Here is an 18,273-nt window from a genome sequence, read left to right on the forward strand (position 1 = left end):
GCTGGCGACGTGAGTTTTATTCTGCTTCCAGCTCCTGTCATTAAATGCCTGTGTGATCATGGAGCAGAGAGACTGCAGACATCGTGGCCTATTAAAAATGGAAATCATTCCATTCTGACTTCAGAACTTATCATCATACTACTATAATTCTGTTTGAGGGATCTGTCTTGTTGGTGTTTTTGAGTGTATGTTATAATAGAAGATGATACTCATGCATAAGCCTGTCAGGTGTGCTGTAGTTTCTGTAGATGAACAGAGTAACAGCATTGGGCTTCAGACAAACAAAGATCTAGGGAGTCTTGATTTAGCAGTCAAATAACTTAGTTATAAAATATAATATAATTGTGCAATAAAGATACAGTAGTTTTTGAAAAGTATTTAGGTTTATTCAGTGCAGCTCCTTTGTCTTTTAACAACAGACTTCATAAAAATCTGTGCATATATGAAACGTGATTCTGTCTTCTAACGATTAAAAAGGATTCACAAGTTTCAAAAACAATATTCTTAAGTAGCGGTTCTCAATCCTATTCTATATTATATATATATATATATATATATATATATATATATATATATATATATATATATATATATATATATATATATATATATATATATATATATATATATACATACATACACAGTACAGACCGAAAGTTTGGACACACCTTCTCATTCAAAGAGTTGTCTTTATTTTCATGATAATGAGAATTGTAGATTCACACTACAATATATATACACTATATATATATATATATATATATATATATATATATATATATATATATATATATATATATATATATATATATATATATATATATATATATGTTTTTATACAGTCTATGATTCCAACTGCAATCTGAACAACCAATCAGTAAATATACAAATAACTCTCACGAACGTTTTCCGGTTCATTTCAAATCAGACTGAAGTAAAAATGACTCGCAATTCAGCGATTCGAGATAGCAGCGAGGGAGTCGCTATCTGAGTGAATCTGATTCAAACACACATACCGATTACTCCCATAGACTCCCCAGCGTAGTCAATCCTTTTGACTGATTCATTAAAAAGAACCGATTCATTAGGATGAATGGGATACTGAGTACTCGCGCTGTGAGTGGAACAACAAACAATGGCTCGCAAAGTAAGTATAACACTTCAGGCGATGATATATGATGAATTTGCATTATTTACGCAAAGTTTCCTAATTTATTTTTAAATAAGTGTGGCAAATGTGCATATTTTGTAGCATTTTGAACAATTAGTTGCATTCTTGAGCCCTGCAGTGTTACAGTGTGATATATTATAGAAACGTTAAGGCTGATAGACAAACTTGTTCATGTAAATAATCTCACAGTGCTACCAGACGCACACACACACACACACACACACACACACACACACACAGAGAGAGAGAGAGAGAGGGAGAGAGCATAAAAACATTTCTGGCCCTAATGTTTTGGAACTGTATTGGTTGGAATATGATGAATGGACTTGTCAGATTTGGTTGCATTTGCGCAATGATTTGGCAATAGCACAGACCTTTTCACAGCAATTTTCTACATCAGGAGGACAATGACAAGTTCCTATATGACTCCCTTCATCTTCTGCAGAGAGAAAAGTGTTCATTATCCAACATATGTCAGTGACTTCTCTCTGAGGAGAACATTTGGAAGATAAGGCAGATAACTCAGGCATGCAGTGCAGCAACCTTACTCTTTAAAAATGAAACACAGGTCCAAAACACTATTACTGTCACTACTACCATAATTCTCTCTCTCTCGAGCTGTGTAAATAATGTCATCACACAGTTGGTAGGAGTAACCAGTGGGGCCAGTGTTATACGTTGTTCTTGAAGTCACTGCATGAGTCTTGGGTACCATAAAAGTCACTGTAAAGTTCACGTTCTCCTGCCTCGGGCTGAAGCTTATATTAAATGTTGCAGGTCTCACTCAGTAGGGCAAAGTTGGCAGAGAGATTTATTTTTAGTGCACTGCTGAAATAGCTGGACATCAATTCAAGGGTGCAATATAAATCTATTAGAGCCAAACTCCACATAAATATTTCCGGTCAAAACTGTTTTTTCTTACACCTATGGTGCACATTAAGTTGCTTTTGCGTACAGCCAAGCATATAATGCTTTCCCCTCTGTGGTTATGAGCTTATGTTCCTGACCTTGATGTTAATAACAGTGAACCATGTTATTTAGGTAGAATGTAATTAATGAATAATTTAGACATTTTTTCTTGCCACTTTTTCTAGAAAAAAAATGGTCTGCTTTAAAAAAAACAAAAAAAACAAGGCGATGCATTTACGTATCTGCTTCACAACTTTTGGTAAGTGTTTTTAACAGGATTTCTATCTTCATGAGCTAACAGTATGGCAGCACAAAAATTTGTCAGATAGAGATTTATAGGGTTAATTCATTTCGGTTACTTATAATTTTTATTGCAGTAAATATTTTTTAGAGCACTTTTTTTTTTAAATGAAAGTTTATATTGATTAGACTTTTCTTACTTTTTCTGAAGGACAAATGATTCGTTTAAAAGCTGAAGTGTAAAGTTGTTTTGGCCAACAAAAATGCTAATTGATTATGTAAATGAGGTGTTGCATTTCTATAATTTGACTTTTGACCTACAATCTTTAATTTACGGAGATATTCCCCTTGAGAGAACTTGCTTGTGTAACAATTCCCACTCTGTCCTGTATGGTCTTTGACATTTCCTCCAAGTTAATATGATTATATAACGAAATAAGCTCTTATTTCCGAGGTTTTCTGATCGTTACCTAGTTAGATTTTGCGACATTAGAACTGGCAGGCCTCCATTACAGCATGATGAGGCCTACCACAAGTCTGTACCTGGATGCCGAAGCTTTTACTTCACAGCACCACTGCTTTCAAAACAGTGTGAGTAACGAGTTCACATCTGTTACATGAATTAACAGAGCTGACTAAGTACCCCTGCCACCACCATCTGCCCAACACCCTTGGTTAAATGAGCTGAAAACTGTTTTAAAAGGCTGCCTCCTGGTGTTTTCTGCCGCAAGCGCAAAATACAGCAATCTCGCACCAAACAACAGATTAGAAACATTCTGTCAGCTGCCATTCCAGATATGTGTTGTTTATAAGTCTGAAGTTAGGGGTTTGTAACTTTTTCAAATGTTTTTGAAAGAAGTCTCTTATGCTCACCAAGGCTATAATACCGCAAATTCACCCTCATCTTTTTCCAAACCCTTAAGACTGTTTATCTTCAATCAGAACACAAATTAAGGTATTTTTGATGAAATCCAAGAGCTCTCTGATCCACCATCAAGGGGTCCACGTTCAAGGCCCAGAAAGGTAGTATGGACATCATTATAATAGTCCATGTGAAATCAGTGGTTCAATCTTAATTTTATGAAGCTACAAGAATAGTTTTTGTGTGCAAAGAAAAATGTGCTTACTACCTTTCTAGGCCTTGAACGTGATTGTTCTGTTGCTGTCGATGCAGGGTGATAAAGCTCTCGGATTTCATTAAGGTCTTACAGATTTGGAACGACATGAGGGTTAGTAATTAATGACAGAAATTTCCTTTTTGAGTGAACTATCCCTGTTTACATATCAAATGTTATTTGTTCCTGTGATGGTGAAGTCACTTTTAACTAATTTAATGCATCATTACTGTAAAAGTATTACTTTATTAATTGAATTTTTTTGTAGAAAAAAAATCAAATAATAATACTGACATCAGTCTTTTGAACAGTAGTGTAGTTTGTCGCTATGAATGCTAAGTAGTTCATCAGCTGGGGTGATATGTAGCTAACACAGCCATCCTGACAGGAACAGGCTCTGGTGAGGATGGCGATGGCATGCCAGTCGTAACATGCTGGGAAATCACTCTTTATTAACGGGGATCAACTGATTTGAGTCGTTGGATGCCACAGTTCTCAGTGTACTGCAGTTAACACTAGTCCTTATTTACATTTTGAAACTCAGCTGGCAGCGCCAACTCATATGGCCTGAGGGGACTCTGCCATGAAAAATTTTACCTAATGCCAAGAACTTTGGGAATTGGCAAGGAAACAGGTGCTTTCTTCCACAGCTGCCCTCTGCATAATCAGAGAACTACTGGGGGTCTCATTCATATGAATGGAGAGACTGACATTCTTCTGATTGGAATTTTGCTTAGGCCTCATAGGCATGCCGGCTGAATGCCTGAAGTGTCACACATGACACTGCCAACACATGCCTGCCGTCGCTGGTTGTGTTCTGGTACTTTGGCAGATGGGGAATGATTTTATTATCCACAGGCCTCCAAATATTAGTTATTTAAATTGTAACATTTATGGAAGTCCACAGCTTTACAAAAAAAAAAAAAAAACCCCGACAGACCATTGCCAAGAAAAATAAAGGAGGTGTTAAGATTTGTTGAAGTCCTTAAGGAGGATTTACTGATTTACTGAGTGGCAGATGTTTTCTCCATTTACTGAATGCAATCTCTGCGGAAAATGCGCAGAAAGGGCAGCCTACACACTAAAAATAGTCTCCCAATTTCCACCTCCACCCCCATGCTTAAACTTTCACCTGAGGAAAAAAACGAAGGCTTGGAAATCTTGGAGGTTTTTCCATTTTTTTTATGTCTGTTGTTCAGAGAATGTTGTCACCGTAACTTCAAAAGACCTCAAGCACGTTTGTTATCGTTTATATCTTGGACAGAATCGTGCTTTTCCCTAGATACATGGCCTCAAATTGATAACAGATTGCTTGGGATCTTGTTCTGTGCTGAGGGAAGGCACTGTGTTTTCTTTTGCTTTTTTGGTGGGGGCCTTAGTAAATGCTTGGGACACTGTAATTTTTGTTTGAATGAGCAATGAACCTCTACCCTGGGACAAGATTGAAAAGCCTGAGAATGAAATGGAATTGTAACTTTTTACCATTTAAGTAGCATAATTAAAAGAATAATTTATCCCCAAATTAAATTTGTGTCTCACCCCCATGTCATTTCAGCCTGATTTCCTGCCTATAGATTGCAAAAGGAAATGTTGGGCAGAATGTTCATGCTGCTTTTAGGGTAACCAGGGTTTGTCAAGTACCATCAAAAATTTACATTTAATGAATTATTTACCAAGCTCTCCAGTTACATTTGTGCAATTTAAAGCAGTAGTTTACCCAAAAATGAACATTCTGTCATTAGTTTCAAACCCTCCAAATTTTCGAAACAGAAATTGATATTTTTGATGAAATCCGAGAGCATTCTGACCCTGCATAGACAGCAATGCAACTGACACATAAGGCCCAGAAAGGAAGTAAGCAGTGGTGTGCGGTGGGGTTTTAAAATGAGGAGGCAGTTGTTTTGTATTTGATTAACATTAATTAAATTTTATTTAATATTTAACTAATTATACATTTAATAGTGTTTATGAATTTTCACATTTATTTATAAGGCAGAAACAATTTAAAAAATAGTGTTGAAAACACTTTACAATAAGGTTTCAATAGTATTTTTTTTTTACTTCTTTATTTAACATGAACAATACTTCTGATGCATTTATTAATCTTAGTTAGATGCTATTTACGTTATTTTAAAAATATTATTAAACAGTATAATATAAACATTATTATCTTAGCAATGCTATTTACACTAAGTGTTGGATTCGAACCGGGGTCTATCGCGACCAGGCAGGTGCTTTATCATCTAAACCACTGAACCTGTTCAAATATCATATTACGTATAATCATATCACATGTTGGTGGGTGATAAAGTGGGCTATTTGCACTTAGTTTTGCACCATTTTTTATTTATGAACTGATGTTCAGATGTTCTTTTAAATAGTTAAAACTATTAAACTATCCCTTTAACATACAAGAACCAATGTTTTTTATGGTACTTTTTGGATTTTAACAGCTCCTGGTTGCCATTTACCTTCACTGTATGGAAAAGAGCAGCATCAACATAAACATCTCCGCTTATGTCCCATGGAAGAAAGAAATGGATTTTTCATTTCTGACACTGTGTTTTTCTGACAGACATTTTTGACTGTCATTATTTTGAGTTATAATGAGTTCTTTTCCATAATACATAATGTTCCGCGGCTGCTAGAGATGAGCTGTTTTGACAGACGGGCTCTGTTCTTCTGAGGTATGGCAAAGTGACAGCCTCTATAGCAAGAATTGGCAAAAGATGAAAAAAAGGATCAACAGAAAGACAATGTACTGGTTTTAATAAAATGCTGGTATCTGCCAAGAAAGACTGACAGAGGAATCATATTATTGCTTGTTTGATGGCTGTCAGCAAAATACTTTTTATAGCCCCTCTGCAAAGGTCTTAAGTAAAACGCCTTGAAGAGGCATATCTAACATCAACAACACTGGCTTCTAAGGAATTTGGTGATGTATTAGTGGAAGATTTCATTTTGCATGAAGAAAACCTCATTTGAAGACATTCACACAATTATACTACTCCGTTGTATATATTTATTTTATAAAAAAAGTTTGGAGATGGTGTTATTACTAACTAGATGTAGAAGTGCTGCTAATGTAGCTACATTTTCCATTGTGCAAATAGTTATGCAGTTTTTGTAATAATCTAGCTTTCCTGCCAAGCTAATTTCCCCAACAGTTTATGATAAATCAGTCGATTTTAAGTTTCTCACTAATAAATACAACACAACTGACCTCCTTGCATATCTGTTCGTGTATTCTCCACCTTCTTCATCAGTTGTTTTTTCCGTTGTTTTCACCTATGTAGAGCTTGAAAGCAGCAGCTCAACTTTTAAGTCTATAGCCACCTATGGATCCACCAAATAGTTTGGTCAATTCTAGTTCACATCTACTCTATAGATGAGACGTTCAGTTAGCTACTTTTTAGTTAACAACTACTTGACAGCTACTTTAAATCACAAGTAGTTTGTACCTCAGGAAGCTATAGTTTCAAGTAGCCTTCCAACATTGCTTCCAACATTGCTCTTAAGTGCAAGCCGTTTTATGCCAAGTCTTTTATCATCCCCTTCAGCACTAACCGGGATTTTTGGGTTCCAACTGAACGTACCATTGGGCCTGACAATCTGACTAGTGTGTGTTGGCCAGCCTTGAGTCCTGCAAACGTAATGCTGTTTGTAATGTGAAATACAAACAAGGGACAGCAGTGAGGCATGACAAGTATGTGTTTCTGTTGGAGGGAGCCCCTCACAAGAAAATACAAAGGAAAGAAGAAAAGAAAGAGAAGTCTAGGCAGAACCATGTCTAGAAGGAGATCTCAGCTGGGCCCGGCACAAGACTAATGTTTGGATATATGGGCTGCACCAATGCCAGGCCTCCACCGATAGTCCCCTGACAGGTCACTCTCTCGCTTTCATTCCTCTGGCTCTCTTCCTTGTAACGCCAGAAAGTGTTTGCTCAGGTGGATGGTGACACAGTTAGAAGTAAAGCATGCTCCACCATCTCCCTGTGCGCAGCCAAAAGTTGTGTCACGCAGGGAAGGTAAGCTCCCGGCCCCTCCACACAGTGGGTGGGAGAGAAGCAGGAAGCTGCAACACAAATACAGGCCAGATAGATGGTGAAAGATGAGGGAGAGACGAGGTGTGAAGGGAGAAAGAGAGTGAGGAAAGAGGAGGAAATAAGCAAAGGAGGTGAAAAGATGGAGAGTATGTATACACCCTAAAAAGTTGAAAATGAGGGGGACGAAAAACGAGAGGTGGGCGACCACCCGTTTAGACAATGAGCGCGGGGGCCAGGTTATGGATTTGAAAGTTTATGGTCTGTGGAGCTCGCCTTGAAACGGCGCAGTTCTCCGTTTATTTTATCATGCCATGCCGTCTCAGAACCTCTGTCAGGAATTCTCATTTCGTGAAGACTAATCACAGTCTAAACACGACATCTGAGTCAATAGGCAACCCCACTGTATTGTTTACTTTTGCTTGCAAACAATCCAGACATCAGTCTGAGATGGAATTTTGCCCCTGGGCTGTTTATTTTTTAAGAAAAAAAAAAAAAAATGGAAATCAGATTGATGTTTTTGAACACAAATTTGATGCTTTTAATTTGGGGTTTGAGTTATATTAAAGGATGTTATATAATTTTATATTTCCTTCCTAAATGCCATTAGAAACCTGTATTTTGTCCTCTGAAGCATGTCTATATAATCATCATACAGCTTGTGCCAAACTCCAAAAAGTGTCATTTTGGCATTTGGTCCAAAAGTTCTCCATAGAACTTTCTGTTAAGAACAGGCCAATTTACAACTTTTATGGTATACAATTTCAGATAAACTCAAAACAAATCCATGTAGTTCTGATAAGCTGCATGAATCGATAAATGTAAAATGATTGCAATGAAAAGCTTCCAGAAAGGACTATTCTTGATCAGTATGACCAGGTTTGGGTCAGGAATATATCTACAGTCTTAATGATGAAGGTTCTTTAGTTGCATCTATAATCTTTTTCCATTCATGGAAACTCATCATTGCACAAAAGGTTTGTTTGTGGGAAATGGTTCTTTAGATTAATATAAATGTCCTTCAGGAAAGGAATGTTTTTTTTTTTTTTTTTTTTTTAAGAAACAGTTTACTGAAAGGTCTTTAAAGTAACCCAAAATCAAGGTTCCCTTTTTGGATTTCTTTTACAATTTTTTTTAAAAATTTTATTGTGAACAAAAGCCTCACTAATGCACTCCTTTTATTAGCAAAACCATTAGCAGAAGATGTATCGCCTAAAAATTTATGGCAATTAAAAAAATTGCAACAGCGAGTTTCAAAAAAGGAGCGTTAAATTATCAGTCAGTTTAATTTTAGAAACAAACTCAGCATGCATTTGCATTCAAATGCATACTTCCAAATGTCCAAGAACCAAAGAACTAAGGTGATGCGAAGGAAAAATACATCCTTCATTTCATCAGCTGTTGATGATGCCAATGGGGCATGATGAGCTTCCAGATCTTTGTTCAGCAAACCCAACTAATTACTCAGCTGTAACTAATGAGCTCTGATTAGCACATCCTGATGATATGACAGATCGATAACACACATGACTGATAGTAAACAGCACACTCAAAAACTCTCACAAAACTCGCTGTGAAACATAACAGACCTGGAGATGTGTTTAGATGTTCCTAAATGACACTTGCCCAAAGTTAGTGTTGATTTACAAGATGACGGTATATTTTAACAGCAGTTCCCTCTGAGGTGTAATGGGTTGCCTGAAAAAGCAGAGGCAGGAAATGAAGGCTGCTATCAATGAGAACGCCTCACATCTGGATGCAATTATTTGCCCTCGTTCTTTTTGGCAAGTGATAAAAGATCTAGCCCTGCAGCTCTGACATAAGTTTTTCAAGACTAAAACAATGCTCAGAAAAACTGTACAGTAATTCAAGGTACGTTGGCAGCATGACAAAATAAAAGTAAAATGATTGTAATATATTTTAATGTTGGGTGCTTTAAGAGGGGGTCTGTTATTGAAATCTTTAATCGGTATGACCTGGGGTGTTGGGTGAAGACTATACGTTTGAATATGCATCATATTAGTGAATTTATGGCAATATATGCTCTAAATATGAAAATTTTTTACATCTTAAATCCATTTTGCCTTAAACCATCCAAGCAATATTACAAAAATAAATAGAGAAACACTTTATTTTAGGGTCTCTTAACTAGTTGCATATTAGCATGCATATTACTAGAATATTAGCCATTTATTAGTACTAATAAAGCACATATTAATACCTTATTCTACATTACCTTATTCTATGTTCCTAATCCTACCTAATACCTAAATTGAACAACTATTAATAAGCAGCAAATTAGAAATTTATTGAGGGAAAAGTTGTAGTTAGTGAATAATTGTTCCCTATTCTAAAGTGTTACCAAAATGAGTTTAGAGTTGAAACTTTAAATTTGATTTATTTAAATATGCGTACGTTTGCCGAGTACAAAATTAAAGCACATTTCAACATTGTATTGTTAAAAACATATGCATTTCGTTTTCTTAGTTTATATTTCAATGAACTACTTCATATGCATTCCTTTTAAAGACGACTTTTGTCATGTAAATGGGTCCTAAAACTGAATGTTAGATCTTAAATATAGACTGAAATATTTTTGAGTGCAGTTTGCATGCCTTTAAGTTGAGGTTTGCAGACTTTGCTTGCTAGCTATAAATTGCTAAATTATGCAACAAAGAGGTATAAATATAAAAGTTAGGGCAGGGATCTTGGAGTATGAACTCATACTGAATCTGTGAGCAACAGAAAACTCATGCTGGAAAATGGCAGTGTTCGATGGGTTTGTTCAGACTGGAGGGTGAGGTGGACTGGAGTGAAGGCGACTGACCTTGGTGATTACATCTCATATTATTGTTCCTGTCATCTGTTTTCATTGGCCCCAGGGATGGTAGCCATGGCAACGGCACATAGCAGGCCAATCGGCGGTGACCCCGCCGTCCTTTGCATTTCCTGGTGTGCCCATGATGAAGGGAGGCTCTTCCAGGGGCAAGGATCTCCGTGATGAGGCCAGGTCTCTATTTCGGCTCCAGGTCCCAAACCCCTTTCATTCCCCCCTTTCCCCCCAGCGCTGTTCAATCACTACAGAGCTCCTGCCTGATTAGACTTACATTGTTTAAGTTCTGTGACGGAGCTGCTTAATTGTATGATTACCTAAATTGGCCTACGGGACCCCACCACACCCGGGTGTCACTCAGAGCTGGAGAGGGGTCCTGTCAGGGCCCATGACTTGGGCCTCTGCTTGATGTGATGTTTGATGATGCTGGCCAGAGAGCATGACCAGTCTGTATTATTTCTGGGATGATGTTTCTCTGAACCCAGATTTGAATTATTCAGATTTTGCTTGTGCAGGTGGTCTGTTGCTACCTTAAGGTAAATATCTTGGCACAGCTTAAGCACTTGCTGTTTTTATGTCCAGTACTTACTGCATTGCCAGCCTTTTGATAAAGTAATATTTTTGATGTAGATTGTTTCATTGCTCTCTCTCTCTCTCTCTCTCTGTGTGTGTGTGTGTGTGTGTGTGTGTGTGTGTGTGTGTGTGTGTGTGTGTGTTTGTGTGAACAAAGAATCATTGTATGTGGGTAAAGTGATAAATAGTGTGTCTATAATAATGAAAACGAAAATGTTCTAGTTTAAAACACCTGTGCCAAGAAACACTCTCTGTATTCATGTTGGTTTTATTCAGTTTCAGGGGGAAATGTAATACTTTAATACAATTTTCAAGAAAAGTTTCAGCTGAATGATTTCTAAAATGCACTTCGGTGTGACCATGAAGTAAAAAGTAATAACATATTCGCCAACTTTAGTTATTTCCGTTTAATCATTATTTAAGTGAAAATGTAATAATTAAAATAAATATATTTTTAAGGCATTTTTCAAATATGAAGATTAATTCATACATATCATATTTTTAATAAGAAGAAATAATAAAATACTATACTGAAATGTTTTCCCCAGATATTGTCTGTCTTTTAATGAGGGTTTTTCCCCCATTATGATACCGAAACAATTGACCTTGTGGTTCAAAATAACATCAAAATCAATTTAAATTCAAAATTTCATAATAAAATGCAATGTATTGAGGCCATTATATGTATATACTGCATCTTTAATGTTGTTTTTTTATATAAATTAACAAATTAATGTTCCTTTCGAGAAAACTAGTTTTACTTTTTACTTAACTTTTTCATGCATGGAACCATAATTAAATTTTTGTAACAGTAGATTATATCATACCGTCTACTACCACTTTAGCGATATATCATACCATTTATTGTTTACTCATCAGATACACTATTCATGCAAATAAAATTCTTACTGAGACACATGTTTAAGAACAAAGCAGTGAGAATAGCATGGGTGGAAAATCACACTGTAAGTCATAGGGGTGTTACGTAACTACTGGGTGGAAACTTTGAACTGTCATATTATATTATCGCACTGATCGATTTGTGTAGGGACTGCATTCCTTACACTGATACACTTGATGCACGAACTGGGAGCCATTACGGTGACTGAAACCAAGAAGGTCTGCTAATTTTCACCTAATCAGAAGAAAAAGGGTTGAATTAATTTATGAAACAACTGGGGAAAGATAGGCAGTAAACATTTGTTTGTGTATAAAACATATACAGAATATAATGTATTGAAATAAATGCATGCGCACTAGTATAAGCACCAGATGTCAAAAGTCCAAAAGATAAACTGTCTCCTTCGCCGAGCGAAATAAATCGCACGAAAACCGAACCCTTGTTTCCTGTCGGGGATGGGGGCAAAAAAAGAGTAAGCATTATTTACAAAAGCGCACAAATATTTGATCACCCCAGGCAGGGGGTCTGAGTGTTGTAATGACCCAGTCGGCAGGCTGCAGTCTGTTTATGAACACAGTATTGAAATGCCATTGAGCCCCCCGGGTCAGCCTTTGAAATGAAACAGATAAGATAATTGGCCCTAATAGAATCCAGAAAGCTGGTGCAGCAAGGCTTTCCCCAGGACCTTTCTCACTTTTTTGGTTTTCCTTTTATTATTTTTTCTTTTCCTCCTGAGTATGCGTTTGTGAGGCGTGTGGAAGTCGCTTCTTAATTTAAACCAGGCCCGGCTCTTCCAGACCCTGGAGTCTGCAGCTCGCAGACCTTTTGAAGTCGCGAAAGTGTTCGGAGCGCAGTTGGCCTTCTAATTTGGTTGCCGTGGTTACTCTAATTTGCGCACTTTAATGCCGACTTTATTATGAAGGAAAGCAGCCATTATATGCGCCTTGGGCATTTGCGTGGTTTTGGGCCCGGTGTCAAAGGTCACCCCCGTTTAATCTGAGATTTTGAAAGCTGCCATTGCCAAATCGCATCCGTCACAGAAGCAAAAGCAACTGTACTTGTCCAAAACGCTTGATTGTGATCAGGCAACTACTTTTAAAAGATGCAGAGGTTCATGGGAATGAAGTGGATGTAGTCCAAGGTTTTTTTTTTTCCTTCCTCAGGTGGAAGTTGTAGCATGGATGTGTGGGTGGAGAATGAAACTGCGGAGCAAAACGTTCACTAAACACAACTATTGTAGATGTGGCACTCATTATTTTGTCATATCTGTTAAACAATTCCAAAATGAATTAAAAAAAAAAACATTTGTTATTTTTGGAGGACATAAACTGAAAATATCATGGTATACTGAGACCGTTTTGATATCAGAATAAAAAAATGCTTCATTAATAGAATTAAATAAAAAAAAAAAAGCTTAAGGTTTAATTTATTAAATGTTGTTTGTATATTATTTTATATTAAAATATTTAAAAAAATGTATAGGTCTTTATATCAGAATAAAAAGATAAATTCTTAAACATTGGCTTAAACTTTTATTGTTCTATCTTAGAGCAAAATTAACAAAACTGAGTTACTGCTTATTCAAATTCTTGTTCGTAAAATCAAATTGTTCAATCAACATGCAGAAACATGGAAAAGAAAACAGGAAATTATATCATAAAGAGAACACCTGCAGATCCTTAAGACTGTCGACATCAATACGTCTCTTTAAAAAATACGATAATTCGATCTTTTCAGGCAAGCTTAGTCCAGGTTGTAATGTCATGTGGTGCAACTCCCCCAAAACTTAATAATTTTGAATAAATAGTTCATGAAATTTCTCGATTTATAATAATAATAAAAAAAAAACGAAAAAACCCGCATTTTATATATATATATATATATATATATATATATATATATATATATATATATATATATTTAAATAATGATGTTGTAAAATCTTACCCATTAACTGCCTGATTGTTATGATTTTTTTGGCTTAGCACTGAAGTACATATTTATCTTAAAATCTTAACTGCTACATAATTATCATTGTGCAATATATGCTTTATTCTCTGAAATCAATGCTTTCTTTATATATCTTTCCAATCTAAGCTCGTGATTTAAATATAACTCTTCAATCAATCCTTGTGCACGTCATGCAGCTTTAAAGGAAGGAGGATGGAATGGCGTATTGGAATGGAGTTTTCCTTCAAGGCTGGTAGTTTGCACTCATCCACAGCCCATGAAGAGTTAATGTGGTGTGTCGCAGGGAAAGGCAGTAATTACTGTCCCATGCCACTGCGCAGTTCAGATCGCTCCACACTGGGGCGCAGACCACACTTTACGTGAATGTCCACATTCTTGGGTCAGGCTAATCAACACGATCAATGGTGCCAGACAGTTGAGCTTCAAAACAGCGTTACGTTCTGCCATGCCTCTTCTACCCAGTTTCCCCACAGCATAGTTTTATCTTATCAGACATGTGGTATGTGCAGTCGAAAAATAGTTAGGCTTTCAGGCAGATTTAACATGTTGATTTCAGGCACAAAGTCGTAATGAGCTGCTGTTGACCTAATGCATCTGCTTTGTTCTCAGTCAGTTATGCAATTCTGAAAATTTTTGAGGACTGTTCATGCGTTGACAACACTGTGATCAACAACCTTTCATCACTCTACATAAAAAAAAAAATATTGGTTCCAAAAAGGGTGTTTTCATAGTGATTCCATAGAAGAACCATTTTGGGTTCCCAATATAACCTTTTCGTGAAAAACCTTTTAGTTTCTTAGTGAAACCATTAATGCTCATAAAGAACTTTTCTTTTTAAGAGTGTACATTCACAGACTGTAGTTTTAATGTGTATGCATTTAAATATTCAAGATGATTAATAATGGAATAGTTTATGGAATATTACAGGTTCGATGCAGTTTGTGGCATAGCATTGATTACCACCAAAAATAAATTGCTCTTTTCTTAAAATTTTCTGTAATATTGAATCAAGGTTAACAAAGGTTGAAATCAATTGACACTTATAATTTCATAAAAGCACTCACATGAATTTATTGTTAAAACTTAAAAAAAACAAATTTTTGTTGATTCTTTTAAGCAATGAATAATTAAATTGTTTCACAGTGACAGTAAAGACATTCATAAATGAATGCTTCTAAATATTTATATTTCAAATAAATGCTATTTCTGTTCCTCAAAATATCAGTTTCCACGAATATATGAAACAGCACAACTGTTTGCATTTTTTTTAATGCCAGTAAAGAATGTGACAGTGTTTACATGTGCCAAACACAGAATCCAATGGACCAAACATCTAACATATAAATACAAAACATAGGTTAAGTAAAAGAAAGTGATAATATTTACATGTGCTAAATATAGAATCACTTGGACAAACAAAAATATATATACTGAGAGCCAACATTACACAACACACCAGACCCGAAGAGGTGTAAATCTACTGTTTTACTATGAGATGAACTGTGTAGACTTTTCATTGTTTCATTGTATGGAATTTCTTGATTTCCAGGTCATGAGGATAGTTTTCTTGGCGTCAACTAGCACCACTAGGAGTAACTAATGCTTTATATTGTCTAAATTGATTATGGATATATTGCTTAGTAAACAAGGTGATGGAGAAATTTGGATGTGACATCCCATAGTGATGGATCATGATTCAATGATCTTTTCCCAAAATGTTTTAATTGGGGTACAATACCAAAGGGTGTGAAAATATGTGTCTGGGTTATTTTGTGAACATGTTTCTGAAGTGAATCCAGTTGTAAACAATTTCTGTCCAGTTAAGTTAAATCTGTGGAGTACCTTATACAGGTACTGATAAGTTTCAAGTTATTTATTTATTTTTTAGATTTTTGTCCAGAAATCAGCATCAGGAGCAAAAGATAGTTCTGATTTCCATGTAGAATGTGGTAAATGCATTGTCTGTTTTTAATATTATTCATTATATTTTGGAGAGTAGTTTTTTTTTTTTTTTTTTTTACAACATATTAATTAACTCTGAGATTAAAGGGGAAAGTTCTAGATTCCTGGTCCAAATGTTGATTTTTGATTGGATAGATTGATTGATTTGTAGATATTCCAAAAAACCTTTTCACCTGATGCTGTATTTCTGGAACAAATATGAAAATGAGGCCAGATTATTAATATGAAAGATGTGTTGGGAGTTGTGTAATGCCCTGTTCTGCCCACGTAAAGTCAAATGGCTTTTTATTAACTGTATAATCTGGATTATTCCAAATGGGGGTGTATTTAGATGGTGCAAAAGGAGTGTTTGTGATTTGGTGACATTTTCACCAGGTTGACAGAGCAGAGTTTTTTGATTGTCTGAATATAGAATGGTAAATCTGAAATTCGAATATCCATACAAATTGTCTTCTTAATATCTAGCCATATGTTTTCTGATGGTTTTTGGTCAATCAACATGTAACGTATAAAACTACTTTAGTCCATGAGCAATGACAGTGGCTGAAGGTGATGTACCATATTTTTCGGACTATAAGTCGCACCTGAGTATAAGTCGCATCAGTCCAAAAATACGTCATGATGAGGAAAAAAACATATATAAGTCGCACTGGACTATAAGCATAGACAGTAAAAGAAATGGACACAGCGACCCCATTGCAGCGAGCCCATTTGTAGCATTTTTTAGCACTTCCGTTTCTGATGCGCATACTCAAACTAAGCTTGATGACGTCAGCAACCTAACTGACAGATGTAAATCTTCTAGTAGCTGTGCGTGCAAACTTCCATCGTTAATCTTGGAGAGACGCGAGCTTGAGCGGGGAGTTCTTTGGCGTGAGTGAGAAGGAGTAAGTATACTGATTAATTATTTTGTATAGTATTTTAAAATGTAACGCCAGTACGCCATATTAAGTTAATTGCCTGCGAGCTTCTCCTCCTGTCTGTACGGTAATTTCTCTACTGTGCGACAGAGAGTCGAGTGGTTATGACGCAATCGTTAGCCTATTTTTTACAAAAACTGTTTCTACGGGGCCATAATGTAACATAGAAGGTAATGGAGCCCTTTATACATTGTCGTGTATCTTTAGAAATAAATAATGTACAAATGGAGTCTTTAATCACCGCAGATGTAAAGTTATTCCCTGTCAAAAGTGACGCCAAAATGAATGGGAAGTTAATGGGATGCTAACGCAAGTGAAGTTCTGCTACAAGATGGCGGCACGCGGCCGACTTCAACTTCTGGTCGACTTCCTTGCCACCTGACTATAAGTCGCATTTATTTAGAACCAAGAACCAAGAGAAAACATTACCGTCTACAGCCGCGAGAGGGCGCTCTATGCTGCTCAGTTGTAGACTACAGGAGCAATGTAGATGGTAATGTTTTCTCTGATTCATTTCTCATGGTTCATGTCAAATTAATTTTGATAAATAAGTTGCACCTGACTATAAGTCTCAGGACCAGCCAAACTATGAAAAAAGTGTGACTTATAGCCCGGAAAATACGGTATATAGAATTATAATCCAATTAATGAATGACTTCCCAAAACCAAACCTCTCTAATGTGGAAAACAGGAATTTTCATTTGACCCCATCTAATGTTTTTCTGTGTCGTAAGTGACTATGATGGTTTTTGCTTTTTGAATTGAAGAATAACACAAGTTAAACAGTCTGCATGTGTGATTTGGTGGATGTTAGTCTACCTTTAATGAAACCGGTTTGATCTGGGTGTGTTTCCACTATTGATAATCATCAGAAATGCATTTCGACTTTGAAGGATCATGTGACACTGAAGAATAATGGCTGCTGAAAATTCTATTTTTCCATCACGAGGAAATTACATTTAAAAAATATAAGAATAGAAAGCAATCATTTTAAATTTTACCGTAATTTTATACAATCATTTTACATTATACCGTTTTTTTTTTTTTTTTTTACAAATTAAATCATACTTGGTGAAGACTACACAGAAAAAGGTTTTTTTTTCCCACAATGAAGTCATGTTATTACAATATTATACTATTGTTTCCATCTTGTGGCAAAAATGTTCACAGATTGGCCCATTCACCTTTTTTATTTTGTGGTAATCAATGTTGTCACAAATGCTATTCATTGAGCTTTACTTGTATTGAATTTGAAATAGTCCTTAAACTTCCAAACGAGTATTTCCTGCCTGTAGAAATGTCACTCCACCAAGCTGTGAGAAAGAGTCAAAGGGGCAACCCCGGGGTTGACCAAACATAAGGCAGGCTGACCAGATCCCAACAGAGAATGTGTAACACTAAACCTGCGAGCATGCCGCTGGATGCTTTGAACTTGATTTAGTACCCAGGTCACAAGCGACTTGGTTTGCCTCTCTGCAGGTTGGAGCCAGAACCCTGGGGACGCCAATCCCTTAAGTCAGTGCTTGATGTCATCCTCCACGTTACGACAAAGACACGTGAGATTAACTAACAAGGTGCCCTGTAGAGATCACTCAGACCTTAGATATAGAACTTACTAATATTAATAGTCCCTTTT

At 36.2% G+C, this 18,273-nt stretch overlaps 1 long non-coding RNA gene across 1 annotated transcript in view; it reads left to right on the plus strand.

Annotated features, from left to right (window-relative positions):
* Positions 1-1,095: 1,095 nt before the first annotated feature.
* Positions 1,096-18,273, plus strand: part of LOC127974404 (uncharacterized) — a 35,962-nt gene continuing 18,784 nt past the window's right edge. The window contains exon 1 of the long non-coding RNA XR_008157288.1: positions 1,096-1,147. This is a non-coding gene — a long non-coding RNA (uncharacterized LOC127974404). The remainder of the gene's footprint in view (positions 1,148-18,273) is intronic.

The sequence above is a fragment of the Carassius gibelio genome, chromosome B16, assembly GCF_023724105.1.
Source record: "Carassius gibelio isolate Cgi1373 ecotype wild population from Czech Republic chromosome B16, carGib1.2-hapl.c, whole genome shotgun sequence".
Lineage (NCBI taxonomy): Eukaryota > Metazoa > Chordata > Actinopteri > Cypriniformes > Cyprinidae > Carassius > Carassius gibelio.